Source organism: Bos indicus x Bos taurus, chromosome 18 (assembly GCF_003369695.1).
Source record: "Bos indicus x Bos taurus breed Angus x Brahman F1 hybrid chromosome 18, Bos_hybrid_MaternalHap_v2.0, whole genome shotgun sequence".
In the NCBI taxonomy this organism is placed as follows: Eukaryota; Metazoa; Chordata; class Mammalia; order Artiodactyla; family Bovidae; genus Bos; species Bos indicus x Bos taurus.
Window position 1 is genome coordinate 1,729,098 of NC_040093.1, and position 17,035 is coordinate 1,746,132.

Consider the following 17,035-nt stretch of genomic DNA (forward strand, 5'->3'; position numbering starts at 1 on the left):
GTGGCACTGCCCTGTGCTCTCCCTAAGAACGCCTCTCCCACGAGCTGACTTTGTCACCCAGTTCTTGGTGTTTTCCCTGGCCCCGAATCCTTTTCCCTTCCCTGGGAACTGGCAAGTCTGCTGAGAAGGATCAATTCCCGGCCCCTCCCCGTCTCAAGGTCGGCGCTGACCACGCATCAGTGCCCCCCATTCTTTCTCTGAGCACACTGTCCCGGCAGGCTTCTCCCTCCCTCTACTTGGCCAAAGTTGGTCATTTGTAGCCCCAAAGAGCCCTAAGGGAGACACAGAGTGGGCTGGACATCATAAACCCTGAGGGAAACTGGGATACTCTGAAAAACTCAGGATCGGGCCCCGGGACAGGGATGGGGACCGTGAAGACTGAGGCACGTGGCAGTAAGATCCCTACGTACCACCCGGACGTCAGTCCTCTGGCTCCTCTGCTTGGGGGGGGGGGCGGGGACAGGGGAGGGCTTGACAGCAACTGTCACAAACCCCGAGACTGCGAAGGATGTCCAGGTGAAAGCCACAGGTGGGTTTAAGGCAGGAAACAGGACGCTGCGGGTCCTCTCTGACTGTGCTCGGCCGCGTCCATAGCCCTGCCCTGTCTCCAGCGACAACAGCTTAGGCAGCCCCGGGAGAAATGGAATCCTGGCGATCAGAAAGGTGGCGTCTGGAAGACTTCGGACCCCTCTGAAGCTCCAAGCCCTTGAAAACACTCCTCATCCATCACCTCCCTCTTGCAGGATGGGAAGCAGGGGGCGCTGCCTGTGGGAGCGGCAGCTGTCGAAACGCTCTCTGATGTCCTTTGGGATGGGCTGAACCCCTGTACTGAAACGGAGGAAGCATACGCAGACTCAGAGAACAAGCTTATGGTTGTGGGGGAAAGGATGGAGGGGGATGGTTAGGGAGCTTGGGATGCACATGTGCACACACGGCTAGATTCAAAATGCAGACCCAACAGGGACCTATTAGAGCACAGGGAACTCTGCTCAGGGTTAAGCGGCAGCCTGGATGGGAGGGGAGTTTGGGGGGAAATGGGTGCATGTGTATATATGTGGCTGAGTCCCTTTGCTGTTCACCTAAACTATCACAGCTACACCCCAATACAAAATAAGTTTAAAAAAGAAGTATGGCTGGTGTAGTCAGATCCTGCAGTGGGCGCGGTGGCCCCTCAAAGGACCGCCCGCAGCGAGAGACTCCCAAACCACAACTAGAGGGCTGGCCCTGCTCTCAGCAACTAGAGAAGGCCGGAGTCGAGGCAAAAACCCAGTGCAGCCAAAAAATGAATTAATTTAAAATATACCAGTAGTCTGGTGTTCACCTTTAATATTAAAAAGCTTTATCTATTTAAGGTTTACAATGTAATGTTTTGATTCCATATATATTGTATAATAATTATCGCAATCAAAATAAGTAACATATCCATCACCTCACATGGTTATCTTTTGGGGGGCAGCAAGAAGAGAGATCTACTCTTTTGGCAAATTTCAAGTATATAATACAGTAGTATTAACTAAAGTCACCAAGCTGTACATTAGAACTCCAGAACTTATTCATCCAGCATAACTAAACCTTTATACATTTTGGGCCACACCCCTTCATCCACCGCACTTCCCAGACACTGGCAACGACTATTCTAAGAGCTTGACTGTCTTAAATCCCACATATAAGTGAGATCATGCAGTATTTATACCACACTATTTTCCATAGTAGCTGTATCAGCTTGTATTTCCTCCAAAAGTATGCGAGTTCTCTTTTCTCCACATCCTTAACATTAGTTATCTTTCGTCTTTTTGGATAATAGCCATCCTGACACGTATGCGGTGCTATCTCTCGTGTGTGTTTTTGGCTACGAGGCAGGTGGGATTTTAGCTTCTCAACCAGGGCTCGAACCTGTGCCCCCTGAACAGGAAGCTCAGAGTCTTTAACCACCGGACTGCCAGGAAAGACCCTCTTATTCTTTTAGTTTGCATTTCCCTCGAATACAGACTTAAATTGAAGAGAGTAGGGAAAACCACTAGACGATTCAGGTATGACTAAATCAAATCCCTTCTGATTATACAGTGGAAGTGAGAAACAGATTCAAGGGATTAGATCTGATAGAGTGCCTGAAGAACTATGGATGGAGGTTTGTGACATTGTACAGGAGGTAGTGATGAAGACCATCCCCAAGAAAAGAAATGCAAAAAAAGCAAAATGGCTGTCTGAGGAAGCCTTATAAATAGCTGTGAAAAGAGAAGTGAAAAGCAAAGGAGAAAAGGAAACATATACCCATTTGAATGCAGCGTTCCAAAGAATAGCAAGGAGAGATAAGAAAACCTTCCTCGGTGATCAGTGCAAAGAAACAGAGGAAAACAAAGAATGGGAAAGACTAGAGATCTCTTCAAGAAAACTAGAGATACCAAGGGAACTTTCCACACAAAGATGGACACAATAAAGGACAGAAATGGTATAGACCTAACAGAAGCAGAAGATACGAAGAAGAGGTGGCAAGAATACACAGAAGAACTGTACAAAAAAGATCTTCATGACTCAGATAATCACGATGGTATGATCACTCACCTAGAGCCAGACATCCTGGAATGCAAAGTCAAGTGGGCCTTAGAAAGCATCACTACAAACAAAGCTACTGGAGGTGATGGGATTCCAGTTGAGCTATTTCAAACCCTAAAAGATGATGCTGTGAATGCACTGCACTCAATATGCCAGCATTTTTGGAAAACTCAGCAATGGCCACAGGACTGGAAAAGGTCAGTTTTCATTCCAATCCCAAAGAAAAGCAATGCCAAAGAGTGTTCAAACTACTGCACAATTGCACTCATCTCACATGCTAATAAAGTAGTGCTCAAAATTCTCTAAGCCAGGCTTCAACAGTACATGAACTGTGAACTTCCAGATGTTCAAGCTGGATTTAGAAAAGGCAGAGGAACCAGAGATCAAATTGTCAACATCTGCTGGATCATTGAAAAAGCAAGAGAGTTCCAGAAAAACATCTATTTCTGCTTTATTGACTGTGCCAAAGCCTTTTACTGTGTGGATCACCATAAACTGTGGAAAATTCTTCAAAAGATGGGAATACCAGACCACCTGACCTGCCTCTTAAGAAACCTGTATGCAGGTCAGGAAGCAACAGTTAGAACTGGACATGGAACAACAGACTGGTTCCAAATAGGAAAAGGAGTACATCAAGGCTGTATATTGTCACCCTGCTTATTTAACTTATATGCAGAGTACATCATGAGAAACACTGGGCTGGAGGAAGCACAGGCTGGAATCAAGATTGCTAGGAGAAATATCAATAACCTCAGATATGCAGATGACACCACCCTTATGGCAGAAAGTGAAGAACTAAAGAGCCTCTTGATGAAAGTGAAAGAGGAGAGTGAAAAAGCTGACTTAAAGCTCAACATTCAGAAAACTAAGATCATGGCATCTGGTCCCATCACTTCATGGCAAATAGATGGAGAAACAGTGGAAACAGTGGCTGACTTTATTTTGGGGGGCTCCAAAATCACTGCAGATGGTGACTGCAGCCATGAAATTAAAAGTTGCTTACTACTTGGAAGGAAAGTTATGATCAACCTAGACAGCATATTAAAAAGCAGAGACATTACTTTGCCAGCAAAGGTCCATCTAGTCAAGGCTATGGTTTTTCCAGTGGTCATGTATGGATGTGAGAGTTGGACTACAAAGAAAGCTGAGTGCCAAAAAATTGATGCTTTTGAACTATGGTGCTGGAGAAGACTCTTGAGAGTCCCTTGGACTACAAGGAGGTCCAACCAGTCCATTGTGAAGGAGATCGGCCCTGGGTGTTCATTGGAAGGACTGATGTTGAAGCTGAAACTCCAATACTTTGGCCACCTGATGCAAAGAGCAGACTCATTTGAAAAGACCCTGATGCTGGGAAAGATTGAAGGCAGGAGGAGAAGGGGACGACAGAGGATAAGATGGTTGGATGGCATCACCGACTCGATGGACATGGGTTTGGGTGGACTCCGGGAGTTGGTGATGGACACAGAGGCCTGGCGTGCTGCAGTTCATGGGGTCGCAAAGAGTCGGACACAACTGGGCGACTGAACTGAACTTTGTGCCCCACTGTGTGTTCTTAGCAACTTTATTGAAGATCTGAAGATGAATGCCCTTATTTCTGACTATTCTGTTCCATTGCTCTATGTCTGTTTCAATGCTGGTTCCATACCATTGTTACTGCTGTAGATTTACAAGGTTTTTTTCTTTTTTCATCAAGAAATGTGATAGTTCCAAAATTGTCTTTTCTTGCTCAAGATTGTATGGGCTAGTCAGGTCTTTTGTAGTTTCATCTGAATTTCAGGATTTATTTTCTATTTCTGTTAAAATGCTATGGAATTTTGATAGGGATTGCATTGAATTTGAAGATTGCTTTGGATAGAATAGAAATTTAAACAGTATTAATTCTTCCAATCAATGAACATGGTGTATTGTCCCATTTATGTCTGTCTAGGAAATGGCACCCCACTCCAGTACTCTTGCCTGGAAAATTCCATGGACAGAGGAGCCTTGTAGGCTACAGTCCATGGGGTCGCAAAGACTCGGACACGACTGAGTGACTTCACTCACTCACTCACTTGATTCCTTTCTGCAGTGTTTTATATTTTCCAGTGCACAGAGCTTTCACCTCTTTGGTAAATTTATTCTTAAGTATTTTCTCTTTTTGATGGTTTTAGAAATAGGATTGTTTCTTAATTTCTTTTTCAGATAGTTTGTTTTTAGTATATGGAAGTGCTACTGATTTTTGAGTGTTGATGTTTACCCTGCAACTTTATTGAATTTGTGTGTTAGTTCTAACAGATTTTTGGTGGAGTATTTAGGATTTTCATTTAAATATCTATTTTACTTCTTACTTTCTGATTTAAATGCCTTTTGTTTCTTTTTTCTTGCCTAATTGCTCTGGCTAGTGCTTCTAGTATTATGTAGAATAGGATTGGTAAGAATAAGCTGCTGCTGCTGCTAAGTTGCTTCAGTTGTGTCCGACTCTGTCAGGCTCCCCCATCCCTGGGATTCTCCAGGCAAGAACACTGGAGTGGGTTGCCACTGCCTTCTCCAATGCATGCAAGTGAAAAGTGAAAGTGAAGACATTCAGTCGTATCCGACTCTTAGCGACCCCATGGACTGCAGCCTACCAGGGTTCTCCATCCATGGGATTTTCCAGGCAAGAGTACTGGAGTGGGTTGCCATCGCCTTCTAAGAATAAGCATTCATGTCTTATTTCAGATCTTACAGGAAAAACTTTCAGCCATTCACCACTTATGTGATGTTAGCTGTTGGCTTGTTATAAATGGCTTTTATTAAGTTAAGGTTCACTCCTTCTATACCCAGTGTATTGGGACTTCTTATCGTGAAAGGGTATTAAATTTTGTCCAGTGCTTTTTTTCCATCTACTGAGATGATAATATGATCTTTATCTTTGTCTCTTAATGTTGTATCATTTATTGATTTGCAGGTGTTAAGCCATCCTCGAATCCCAGTACATATTCACCAGACAACTCTTTTTAAAAAACTATTCCCAATACCACTATTACACTTAAAATAATTTCTTAATATTGCCAGATAGCCAGTGTTCAAATGTCTACATCAGACACGACCATCTATTTTTAAGGTACTGTTTGAAATCTATGTTTAAATTACTCTCATACAAAATCTGCATAAACTTGTGATATTGTTGAATGCAGTGTTTTGCCTTTTATTGAGTACACACTGCTCTTGGCGGTGCAAGGCTGCTCAGGGGTGCTGGAAGTTTTGAGGCAGGGTCTCTAGGGACCTCTATGCTACTTTGGTCATTGTTGTTCAGTCGCTCAGTCGTGTCTGACTCTTTGCGATCCCGTGGACTGTATGTAGCATGCCAAGCTTGCCTGTCCTTCACCATCTCACGGATTCTGTTCAAACTCATGTCCATTGAGTCCGTGATGCTACTTTACCCTCTGGTAAGCGGATGAGGTGCTGAGCATGAAGTTCCCCCCCACTCGCCCTTCATACCTACAGATGAGGTAAACCTCTCTCCAGCTGCAGGAACCCAGGGCTAGGGTGAAAGGAGGCAAACCACGTGGTACCCCTCCCCACCACCTCCACCACGCCTTCGGTTTCAGGACTACATTTCCCAGCGGTCCTGGCGCGCCACCCTACCTCGGGCTCCTTAGCAGACACAGGGAGGCTGGCGTCGGCGAGGCGCGGTGCCTTCTGGGACTTGTAGTTCGGTGGGCGGCGCTGGGTGCACTTAGGTCCAGGTTTGAATTCCGCCCACCCGCATTCGGCTCAGAGACGAGGCAGACAGTGCGGGCGAGCGGTGAGTTTGCGGCAGGAGAGGATGGGAGGTGGGCTGGTGCGGGGGGAGGGCAAAGGGAGAGAGAGTGCGTGTTTTGGGGTGCTTTGTCTCTGTCCGTGGAGCGTGGGGAGAGGGTCGGAGGAAGCGGGGTGGCTCAGCTGCGCGCTCTGGGGGGTGACAGCGGCTGGGTCCTGGGCCACCCCTCCCTGACCTGTTGTGTCTCCGAGGGTGAAGGGTCTGGGGTGGTGGGTGTGAGTGAGTGAGCGTGTCAGGGTGCGAGGTGAGCCTGTCATGGGGGGAGGGGGCCATGTGGATGCCCGGGGTGCGTGGTACTGACTCGGAGTGTGTGGCCTTGTCTGCGCGTCCCAGGGCGGGAGACTTCGTGGGATTCCACACTGTAAGGATTCTGACTTTGCGAGGCGTCTGTGAGAGTCCGCACCTGCTCTGACAGGTGCAGTCTGAGGGCGCCTAGGGGGTGTGGGCGTGCGCGTGGAACCGAGTCTGACTGTGTGTCTGAATTCGAGCAGCTCACTCTGTGAAGGGCGTGCTAATCTGATGGCGGTGGCAGGCGGTATTGGGGGCCTCCCGGACGCTGGATGGGTGCATTGAGAGTTAAGAGGGCCAGTGATGAACTTGGCTGGATGGGGCAAGTATAAACGACTTGCAGGGAACACCTGAGGCAGTTTGTAGAGGGCGTTGGGGCTGCAGAGAGGCCTCAGGAGGCACCTGAGTGTTCCCCAGAGTGGGTGTGAAGTTTGGGGTTTTAGAAGGGTTTTTGAGCTTGCAGTGGGTATGAGCAGGATGCTGGGCTGAGGGTGGGGGCTGGGAGCATGGCTGGTGCACACGTGTGAGAGGGGCAGCCCTGGGTGCTAAGTCTTCATTCCCCCGTGTCTGAGGTGTTTATCTGAAAAATGTGTGTGTCTACAAGTGTGTGTGTACGTGTCCATGTGGGTTACCTACAGATTGGAGTTGTATGAATCTGAATCTACATATTTGCATGTGGGGGAGCGAGGGCCTTTTACTGTTTTGAAAGGCCTGGAGGCTGAGAGGGTGACTGGTTTTCCAGGTATGTGTGTGTCTGCAGGCCCGGATTTCTGTGGATGGATTTCTGCATATCTGTCTGATTTGATTTCCTCGTAGGTTTCAATTTTTTCCAAGCCTATACTCCCAAAGGAGTGATTCTGAGGTTTAAAGAAAACCATCTGGAGAGAGTGTAAAGGAGAGTGATGGGGTCTGAGAGGGGGAGGCCTCTGGGGGTGGGTCCCCAGGTGAGACATAGGGTGGACCCTGGGGTGTCAGACAGAGGTGGTCTGGGTGTCCCCTAGGGTGTCCTTTGAGATCTAAGTGTGCAAAGGTGTGTGTCCTCCGTGTGTGTGCCTGGAAGTGCCCAGTATTTGAAGCTGTATCTGCACATCTGTGTGTGTGTGTATGCGTGTGCCTGAGCTTCCCCGAACCTCAGGATGTTACTGCCCATCTGCGTGTGTTTCAGGATCTACAAGTGTGTCTTCATTTGCGCACGTGGGGCTCTGGGGCCAGGGGTGTGTCTGGGAGTTGCTGAGAGTGTCCTCCTGTGAGTCCCGAGCAGGGGGTCAGCTCCCGAGAGGGAGTCACTGTGTGTCTGTGATCCTGCAGGACCCACCCCCACCCCCGAGGGGTCCCCAGCGCCCCCCAGCCCTGGGTCTCTGAAGCCGGAGCCTCTGTGCCTTTCCCAGGAAGGCCTGGCCTGGACAGTGGGGGAGGGGCGCTGGGGGGAGGGCTGTGCGCTGAGGTCCAGCAGGGACACCTCAGAAGAGGGACAGTGATGCTGGCAGGCTGGGGGTCTTCCTGGAGGAAGAGGCCCGGGACCCTCCCCACGAATAATGAAATTGCGGTGAACAATCCGACGCCTGTGCGGGTGTCAGAGACTGTGTTAACCACCTGACTTGTGTTTAGGGGCGGGGGTGGGGGTTTATGCGTGTCTGTGAGCGACTCAGCCGCGTTCATTCACGCGAGTTTGTCCACGGCATCCCTTCGCATCTCCAGAGCCAGCGTGGCTCCAGCGCCAAGGACACGCGCTGAGCAAGCCCGCCCGCCCCTGCCCAGCGGCCGGGACAGAGTCTGGGTACCCTGGGTCCGGAGGTCAGTCCCGTGGCCGAAGCTCCAAGGGGTCTGCGCCGCGCGGGGCGAGGGGGTCCCCGCGGGGGGCGAGCGCCCCGGGAGGAGGTGCGGGCGCGCTCTGGGCTGCTGCCTGGGGGCCCCCGAGACGCCGGGGCGCGGGCGGTGCGGGCCCTGCAGGAACCCCGGCTCCCCTGAGGGCGGGGGGCGTCCTCAGACCCTCGTGAGCCGCGGGGCGGCTCGAGTCCGAGGGAGGAGGGGAGCCTGGAGGGGACACAGGAGGCTGGGGTGTCCGGAGGCGGGGGTCCCTCCAGGGCAGGCGGGGGGAGCCCGGGTCGTGCCCCCCGAGGTTCTAGGGGGCGGGGGGCGGGGGGCGCGGACCCGGGACTCTGCTGTTTGCGGAGGAGGCGGGAGGGATGCGCGGAGGGTGCTGTGAGAGCCAGGCGGTCACGGGGCCTCAGAGAGCGGGGTCAGCGCGGGCCGCGGAGAGCGCCGGGTGCGCGGGGCGGCCGGGGCTTGGGCGCGCCGGCGAGCTTCCGCGCGCTTCCCGCCCCCGCGGCCCTGCGCGCACCTGCCGCGCGCGGGGAGCGCCTCTCAGAGCGCCCGGGCCGGCGGGGCGGCGTGTCCGCAGGCGGCTCTCGGTTCTTTAGAATAAACCTCTGGGCGCCCCTGGTGCCCCAGACGCCTGGAGCGCGTCCTGGAGAGCCGGAGCGCGGGAGAGGCCCCGAGGGTCACCGCGTTCCTGGGGTGTCGTCCCAGCTCTGAGGGCCCCGGAGGGCCGGCCCAGTTCTGAAGCCCACCTGACCTGGTGACCCGCCCCTTGTCCCTGTGCCTCAGCAGCTCAGTGACCCGGGGGGCTTCTCCCTCTTGCAGGGTTCCTCTCCCCCGGACGACCTGACCCAAAAGGAGGCCCTGGACTGGTGGGGAGGGGCACTGGGGAGGTCAGAGGTCAGGCTGGAGGGTCCCAGCATCAGAGACAGTGATTCAGGGAAGGTGGGTGGGAGCCGGTGGGGGGAGGCCCCCTGACCGCCCCAACAGCGATAGAGTTGGAGCCGACACAGGACTGCCTTGGTCTGGGTCAGACTGTGTTCTCAACACTTGACATGCATTGAATCCTATTTAATCCTCACATTTCATCATTCTGCTCATTTTGTGGAGGGGAAAGCTGACAGCACAAGAGGTTAAATACTCCCAAAGTGGGGGTATTTAATCGAATACTTACATTCGATTTTCAACAAATAATAAATTACCTTTTAGCATAAGTACATCCCAATATTTCATGGGATTTGCCTATACTTAAAAGTAATATACTGAAATAAATTTTTTTAAATGAAGTTTTGAAATGTAGACATGTCCCATGCAGTGTTGGAGATATTTATACTAAAAATTGATTTATGTGTCTGAAAGTCAAATGTCAGTTTGCTGCGTATTTGTTACAACGTTAAATCTGGCAAACTTGATCCTTGAGATCTCCCAGCTAGTGACTGGGAGGCTTGAATCTCCCCAGCTCACAGTCACAAGACACACTGGCCATATCCTGCCCAGGGTGATGCTGGGGCGGAGGTGAGGAGCCCACACTGAGCCTGTGCCCAGCCCCCTCCCTGCAGGGCTGGCCCAGCCCCAGGACTGTGCTGGCGGGTCTGGGGCCCAGCCCCTCCCCTCACCCCGCTCCTGAGGGCGGGACTGATGCCTCCTGTACCTGGAGGGGCCCAGGACAGGAGGGGAGGGCCTGTCTGAACCCCTTGGGCAGGCTGCCTGGGAGCCCTGGGACGGAGCTGAAAGACAGCACTGAGACTGCTCCACGAGTGCACTTACTGAGTGCCTGCTGTATGCCAGACTCCAGAGGCCCTTTGGATACCCAGTTAGCCGAGCTGCAGCTTCCTGGTCCCAGCACTTCGTGCCACAGTTGTTCTAGTTTTAAAGGGGGGTGAGCCCCAGGTACCACGAGCCCTGCCCTTGTTCTTGCCAGGCGCCATGACAACCGCTCTCCCCAGATCACACCCTGGGCCTTGGAGGAAACCAGCAGGAGCCATTGCCAGCCAGTCCCCTTGGATGCTGGGGACCCGGAGACGTGGGAGGGGATGGAGCTGTCTGAGTCCACCCGAGCTCTGAGAGCCACACCCGGGCCCCCCGGCTCCACCGCCCAGGCACTAACTGCTCTGTGTCCTGTCCGCAGGGAGCACCTGTGGTGCCATGATGCTGCCTCTGAGCACCATCGAGGGCCAGGAGACTGAGGAGGTGCAGACCAGGCCTCCGGAGAAAGGAGGTGAGACCCGCGTGGGGCAGAAACTGTGGCAGGCGGGAGTGGGGAGGTGTCCGGGCCGTGGGTCTCCAGCCCCAAATATCTGCCCCTGGCTCCTCTAAAGGAGGGAGGTCCCTGAGCAGTGCCTGGGAGGAACCGCCAGACACTACCTCCTGTAGTAGGTTCCATGACTCCCCTGCTTGTAAAATGCTGAAAAGCATGCCTGGCACATGACAAGTGCTCAACACGGGTGAGTTTCATCACTGGTTTCATGATAAAGACCTTGTTACTGAGTTTCTCAAGCCTCAGAGGGCACAATGGCCTCACGCCTCTTTCTTCCCCACTCAGTCCTGCCTTCTGAGAACCCTGATGATCTGCTAAACAAAGAGGAGGGGAAGATGTCAGCCAAGTTCCTGCCCATCTGTCCCTTGGTAAGCCTGCTTCTTTCGTCACTTTTACCGGAGCCCCCTTGGTTCTGAGAAGAAAGGCGCATACATCACCCTCTCTGCCCAGGAGAACCTGTGGGTGGCTAGGCATCCCTTGTATACCCTTGAGGATGTGGCCCCAATCCTCTGGCGGGTGGTTTTCTTGGAGATGCTGCCCTCTTTCCTGCCTCCTCTCTTTCCTAATTCCAACTTCTGCTCCAATGTCACCTCCTTCATGAAGCCTCCCTTACACTCTTCCTCTGGATCTGGCTCTAAGCCTCTGCCTTACTGAATTTTCATCAGTGTTATTATTGCTACCTGAGAACATACCTTGTATCTGTGTGTTCATCATCTGTCTTCCCTCCTAGAGTAGTTCTTTGGGGGCAGGACCCTCCTCCATTGTTCAGTGACATATCCCCCTCTGCCTAGCACAGATGTAACCCGTGTCCGGCACTCTATACACTCGGGCTGATTAAAGGAAGGAATGAATTAGGGAACGCTCCCTCCTGTGGAGGCAGGTGTGGCCTTATCCACCTAGGTAGCAGTCCTCCTCCTACTAACCCCCTTGACTTTTCTGGGGGGACCACCTGTCTCCATGCACTTTGAATGGATATGATCCCATCCTCAGAGCAGTTCCAGGTACGCCCCTAACGAATCAGAGCCGGCAATGCTAAGGTTCCTGGTGATTGGTCCTTGGCTGGCACATGACTCACACTTGGCCAGTGAGGCGTCTGCTTAAGAGGCAGGAGGGGAGCCTGGAGGGACCCTGGTGAGAGTGGTGAGGGGAGGCAGAGGGTCAGATGTCTGCAAGAAAGTCTTTCCTGTTAGTGCCTGCAACAGTCCCAGGAAGGACTCATTAGAAATCTTATTAGAAAAGAACGTGAGAGTCACAGGTTTTGCAAAAATGGTATAAAGTTCATCCAAATTCACCAACTGTTAATATTTTATTTGCTTGTTCTATCTAATAAATATATTTATACATGCGTTCCTCAGTCTTTATGACCTTAGATATAGAATATACTCTTGCATAAGTGTGGGCTGTTTTAACATTCCGGCTTTTCACCTTGAGACACACCTTCATCTAATCTCTGTCCATATTCCTGTTTCGTGAATTAGCTACATGCTGCCTTGTTTTCATTCTTTCCCCCAGATCACAGGGTCCATTCTGGGCCAGATATTGTGCTTAGTAATGTATCTTCTTGTTAAAGTGTGAAAATGTTAGTTGCTCAGTTGTGTCCGACTCTTTGCGACCCCATGGACTGTAGCCCACCAGGCTCCTCTGTCCATGGGATTCTCTAGACAAGAATACTGGAGTGGGTAGGCATTCCCTTCTCCAGGGGATCTTCCTGACCCAGGCATGCAACCCAGGGATCGAACCTGGGTCTCCTGCATTGCATGTGGACTCTTTATCACTGAGCCACCAGGGAACCCTACAGGTAGAGGCCAGAGATATCTCTCAACACCCTGCAATGCCCAGCATGGCCCCCTGACCCCCACTGCAAAGGATGATCTGGACCCAAAATATCCTTAGTGTGGAGGCTGAGACTCCTGGGAAGAGAGGCAGGATGGTTTTGCCAAGATGAGGGCACTGGGTAGGCGCAAAACCCTCTCTCACTAAGCATCAGACATTAACCATCCTTTTCTTGGATTATCCTGTTCAGTCCTCACCCGGCCCTGAGGGAGTAGTTAGTTTTATTTCATTAAATAGAATTATAAACGGAAGTGGGGGAAGGTCAGGTCATTTGCCCCGGAGCCCCCAGCTGTTTGTAAGCAACTTGGAATCCAGCCCCCAGTGGTCGCCCTTGGGTGCCAGGGCTCAGCTCCCACACTAAGGGTGAGTGGACGCCCCCGGCGTAACATTCCCCTCTTGCTTCTCTGTTCTCTCTCCTTCCAGCCGAGTGTCTGCTTCGCTTACTACCTGGAAACGGATGACTCTGACTCTGATTCCCAGTCTGACCCCGACACCTCGAAACCCGGCTTGAGCTGCACCTCCCCCTCCAAGCCTGGCGTGGACCACGAGGAGATCCAGGCGTGGGAGTGTCCCCTGTGCTGTCTCAGCATCCTCTGCCTCTCCTAGATCCCGAGGGTACCCTGTGCCCCCCACCCCCTCACCCCCACCCCCCTGCTCCAGAGCACCTGAGCTCTCCACCCCCCCCCCGGCCCTGCTCCATAGCACCTGCAGTCCCCCCCCACCCCGCTCCAGAGCACCTGTGCTCTCCCCCCCCACCCCTGCCCCTGCTCCAGAGCACCTGCACCCTCCCCAGAGGCGCGTGCTGGACTACTGTGATGTGAGACCGCCGATACAGCAGCCTCAATAAACCCAGCTTGCCATGTCTCTCGTGTGGGTGGTTTGTGTGTTAACCTCTCAGGGGCCAAGGTGTGGCCACCCTGTGGAGCTGGGTGGCCAGGGTCCTTTGACCTGGGGGCTCTGTGGCTGGAGAGGGCTCACCCCCCCACACCAAGCCCACGTTCTGGGTTAGGGGGAAGGGGGACGATGAGGGGAAGGGAAGACACACTTTAGACCCTCAAAGGGAAACTCCTCCAAGATGCCCAGACCACTTTTCCTTAAACCTCATTGGCCAGAGCCTAGTCACATGACCATAAGTAGCTGCAAGAGAAGCTGAGCAATCTTGTGTCAGCTAATAGCTCCTATTGTTATAGCAAAGGAGAATGGCCATTATGTCCACTGCTGACCGGGTCTGGTATGTTCATTTACCCCCAGCACTAGCCTGTGATGAACACATGAGTGAAAAAAATTTACTCTTCAATTCTGTATCTCTCTCCCACTGATGAGGATCTCCTGCCTTTAAGCAAATATTTACAATAATGAACATTTCTTTGGACTTCTTCCAGTGGTTAAAACTCTGAAATTCCAATGCAGGAGCTGTGGGTTGGATCCCTACACATACAACATCTTACACACACACACACACACACACACACTGAAATACTACTCAGTCATAAAAAAAAGAATGAAATTCTGCCATTTGCAACAATGTGGATGGACACAGAAGGTATTCAGTTCAGTTCAGTTCAGTTTAGTCGCTCAGTCGTGTCCGAGTCTTTGCGACCCCATGAGTCGCAGCACGCCAGGCCTCCATGTCCATCACCAACTCCCGGAGTTCACTCAGACTCACGTCCATCGAGTCAGTGATGCCATCCAGCCATCTCATCCTCTGTCGTCCCCTTCTCCTCCTGCCCCCAATCCCTCCCAGCATCAGGGTCTTTTCCAATGAGTCAACTCTTCGCATGAGATGGCCAAAGTATTAGGCTTAGTGAAATAAGTCAGACAGAGAAAGATAAATACTCTCTATATTATTACTTACATGTGGCATCCAAACAATAAAACAGACAAATGAATATAACAAAATAGAAACACACTGAAGGCTTCCCTGGTGGCCCAGATGATAAAGAATCTGCCTGCAGTGTGTGAGACCTGGGTTCAATCCCTCGGTCAGGAAGATCCCCTGGGGAAGGGAATGGCAACCCACTCCAGTATTCTTGCCTGGAGGATCCCGTGGACAGAGGAGCCTGGCGGGCTACAGCCCATGGGGACCCAAAGAGTTGGACATAACTGCATGACTAACACACAGTCACGGATGTAGAGAATAAACTAGTGGTCACTCGGGAGGGGAGGAGGGCCAAGAGACGGGTATCTGATTAAGAGGCACACACTACTATCTATAAGGCAAATAAGCAACAAGGGTGTATTATACACACAGGGATATATAGCCATTATTTTGCAGTGAGTTTAATAACTTTAAATCATATAAATAATCTACTGTAAATAATAAAATAATCTATAAAAATATTAAATCACTGTGCTGTTCACCCAAAACTAATATAAACCAACTATACTTCAGTTTAAAAAACGGCCCCAGCAGAATATTTCTTTCTTCTAGAATAAGTTTCTTAAGGCCCATCCAATGAGAGCGTTGGTGAAGAGAAATCCACCAAACTAAGCCAGTAGTCCTCCACGTAGGTAACTGACCGTAAGCCCAACCGCTGGAATAGTTTCTAAACTCTGCATATGATTCTGCTTATCATAGAAAAACATTTCATTCACATGCAAAAGTCCTCACCAAAAAAAAAAATGATAAAGAGTCATATGGGTCAGGTCTGGGCTTCCCTGGTGGCTCAGGTGGTAAAGAATCTGCCTCTGATGCAGGAGACCCAGGTTTGAATTCTGTGGTGGGGAAGACTCCCCTAGAGAAGGAAATGGCAACCCACTCCAGTATTCTTGCCTGGAGAATTCCATGGACAGAGGAGCCTGGCGGGCTACAGTCCATGGGGTCGCAGACAGTCAGACACGACTGAGTGACTAACATTTCCAGCTCACATGGGTCAGGTCTGGCCTCTTGGGATAGCTGTCTACCTCTGATGCCATTTCCTTTTTTCCTGGTCTGAGAATAATCTCTCCTGCGCTTGAGCATGGATGTGAGAAGATTGGAGGCCAGCAGTCCTCTCCATAGATGAGTCAGATATCATAGCAGAATCTACAGATTTGGGGAGTTTCCTGTCTTCTCAAGGAAGGCTTTAATGTAAGTTGAGATTCCTGCATCTGCCAGGAGCTGTCCTTCCTTATTTACCTGGCAGTGCTACTAGGAACTCTGAAGCAAGGTACCAGGCTATTTTTCCCAGGAGCTTTGTAACTCCTTAAAGTTCACCTAAGCTCTTTAAAGCTGTCTGGTTATAGTCTGTGCATATTCTCAACAATGTTTCCATTTATACCCCATTAAAAGAAGAGATTCTTATTGAATTTATGCAGGTAACTACACTGCCATAAAAAAAGAATACTTGCTAAGAGTTTCCAAATTCTGGAAGGATCAGGTAGAGAGACAATATAAACGTTTCACTTCAGCTTACAAAGGTATAATTTGCCAAACTGTTGTCATAATTAAATGAGAGCGAAATGTTTCCTTATGTCTAGAAAAACAAAGATTAAAAGCCAGCATTTCAGACAAAGGGCCGTAAAAATGGAAAGTATCTTCAACCCTTCACTCAGTCCTGTGTAATGAATCCTTGTTGATCTTAAACTTCTGTTGGCAGCTTATGAAGCCATCGGCTTCTCCGTTAGGATTCTTCAATTCCTTATTCAGTGCAGTGGTATGAGCTGGAGGTTATCAGAAGCCTGTGATTGTCGAAAAAAGACATTTCAATGTAAATGAATTAAACATTGAGTTCAAAACAGTTTCTCAGCCCCACCAGCTACATTTCAGTGGCCAGATGTGGCCAGTGGCTACCACACTGAACACATTTCAGATACAGAACATTTCCATGGTCACTGGAGGGTCTATGTCAGGACTGGCTTAGATCACTTAGGTTTTCAGAATTATTACACTAGAGCCCCTAGGGCTTCCCTGATAGCTCAGGTGGTAAAGAATCCGCGTGCAGTGCAGGAGATCCCGGTTCGATTCCTGGGTCAGGAAGATCCCCTGGAGAAAGGGATAGGCTATCCACTCCAGTGTTCTTGGGCTTCCCTGGTGGCTCAGCTGGTAAAGAATCCGCCTGCAATGTGGGAGACCTGGGTTTGATCCCTGAGTTGGGAAGATCCCCTGGAGAAGGGAAAGGCTACCCACTCCAGCATTCTGGCCTAGAGAACTCCATGGACTGTATGGTCCATGGGGTCGCAAAGAGTTGGACACTACTGAGCAACTTTCATTTTCACTATAGGCCCTAGAAAACGAGGATTTGGGCTGAGCACCGTGAGATCCCGAAAGAGCACAGTCTTACAGAGCATCCTATCAGTGGTTCTTGGGGACTCTTGGTTCCACGCGGGCCCTCTGGGCACTTCAAGTCTCAGCTTGGCCGGTGCCCAGCCCACAGGACACGTCCTCCGCCTGGGCCAGGTTGACCAGTCTGTTCCTGCTGACGTTCGGTAAATGGTGACATTCCCCAGGCACTTCCTCCTGTCATTCATGGTGCTGAGCACTGTACGTAGACAAGCTCATGTAACCGTCAGCAGATCCCTAGGAA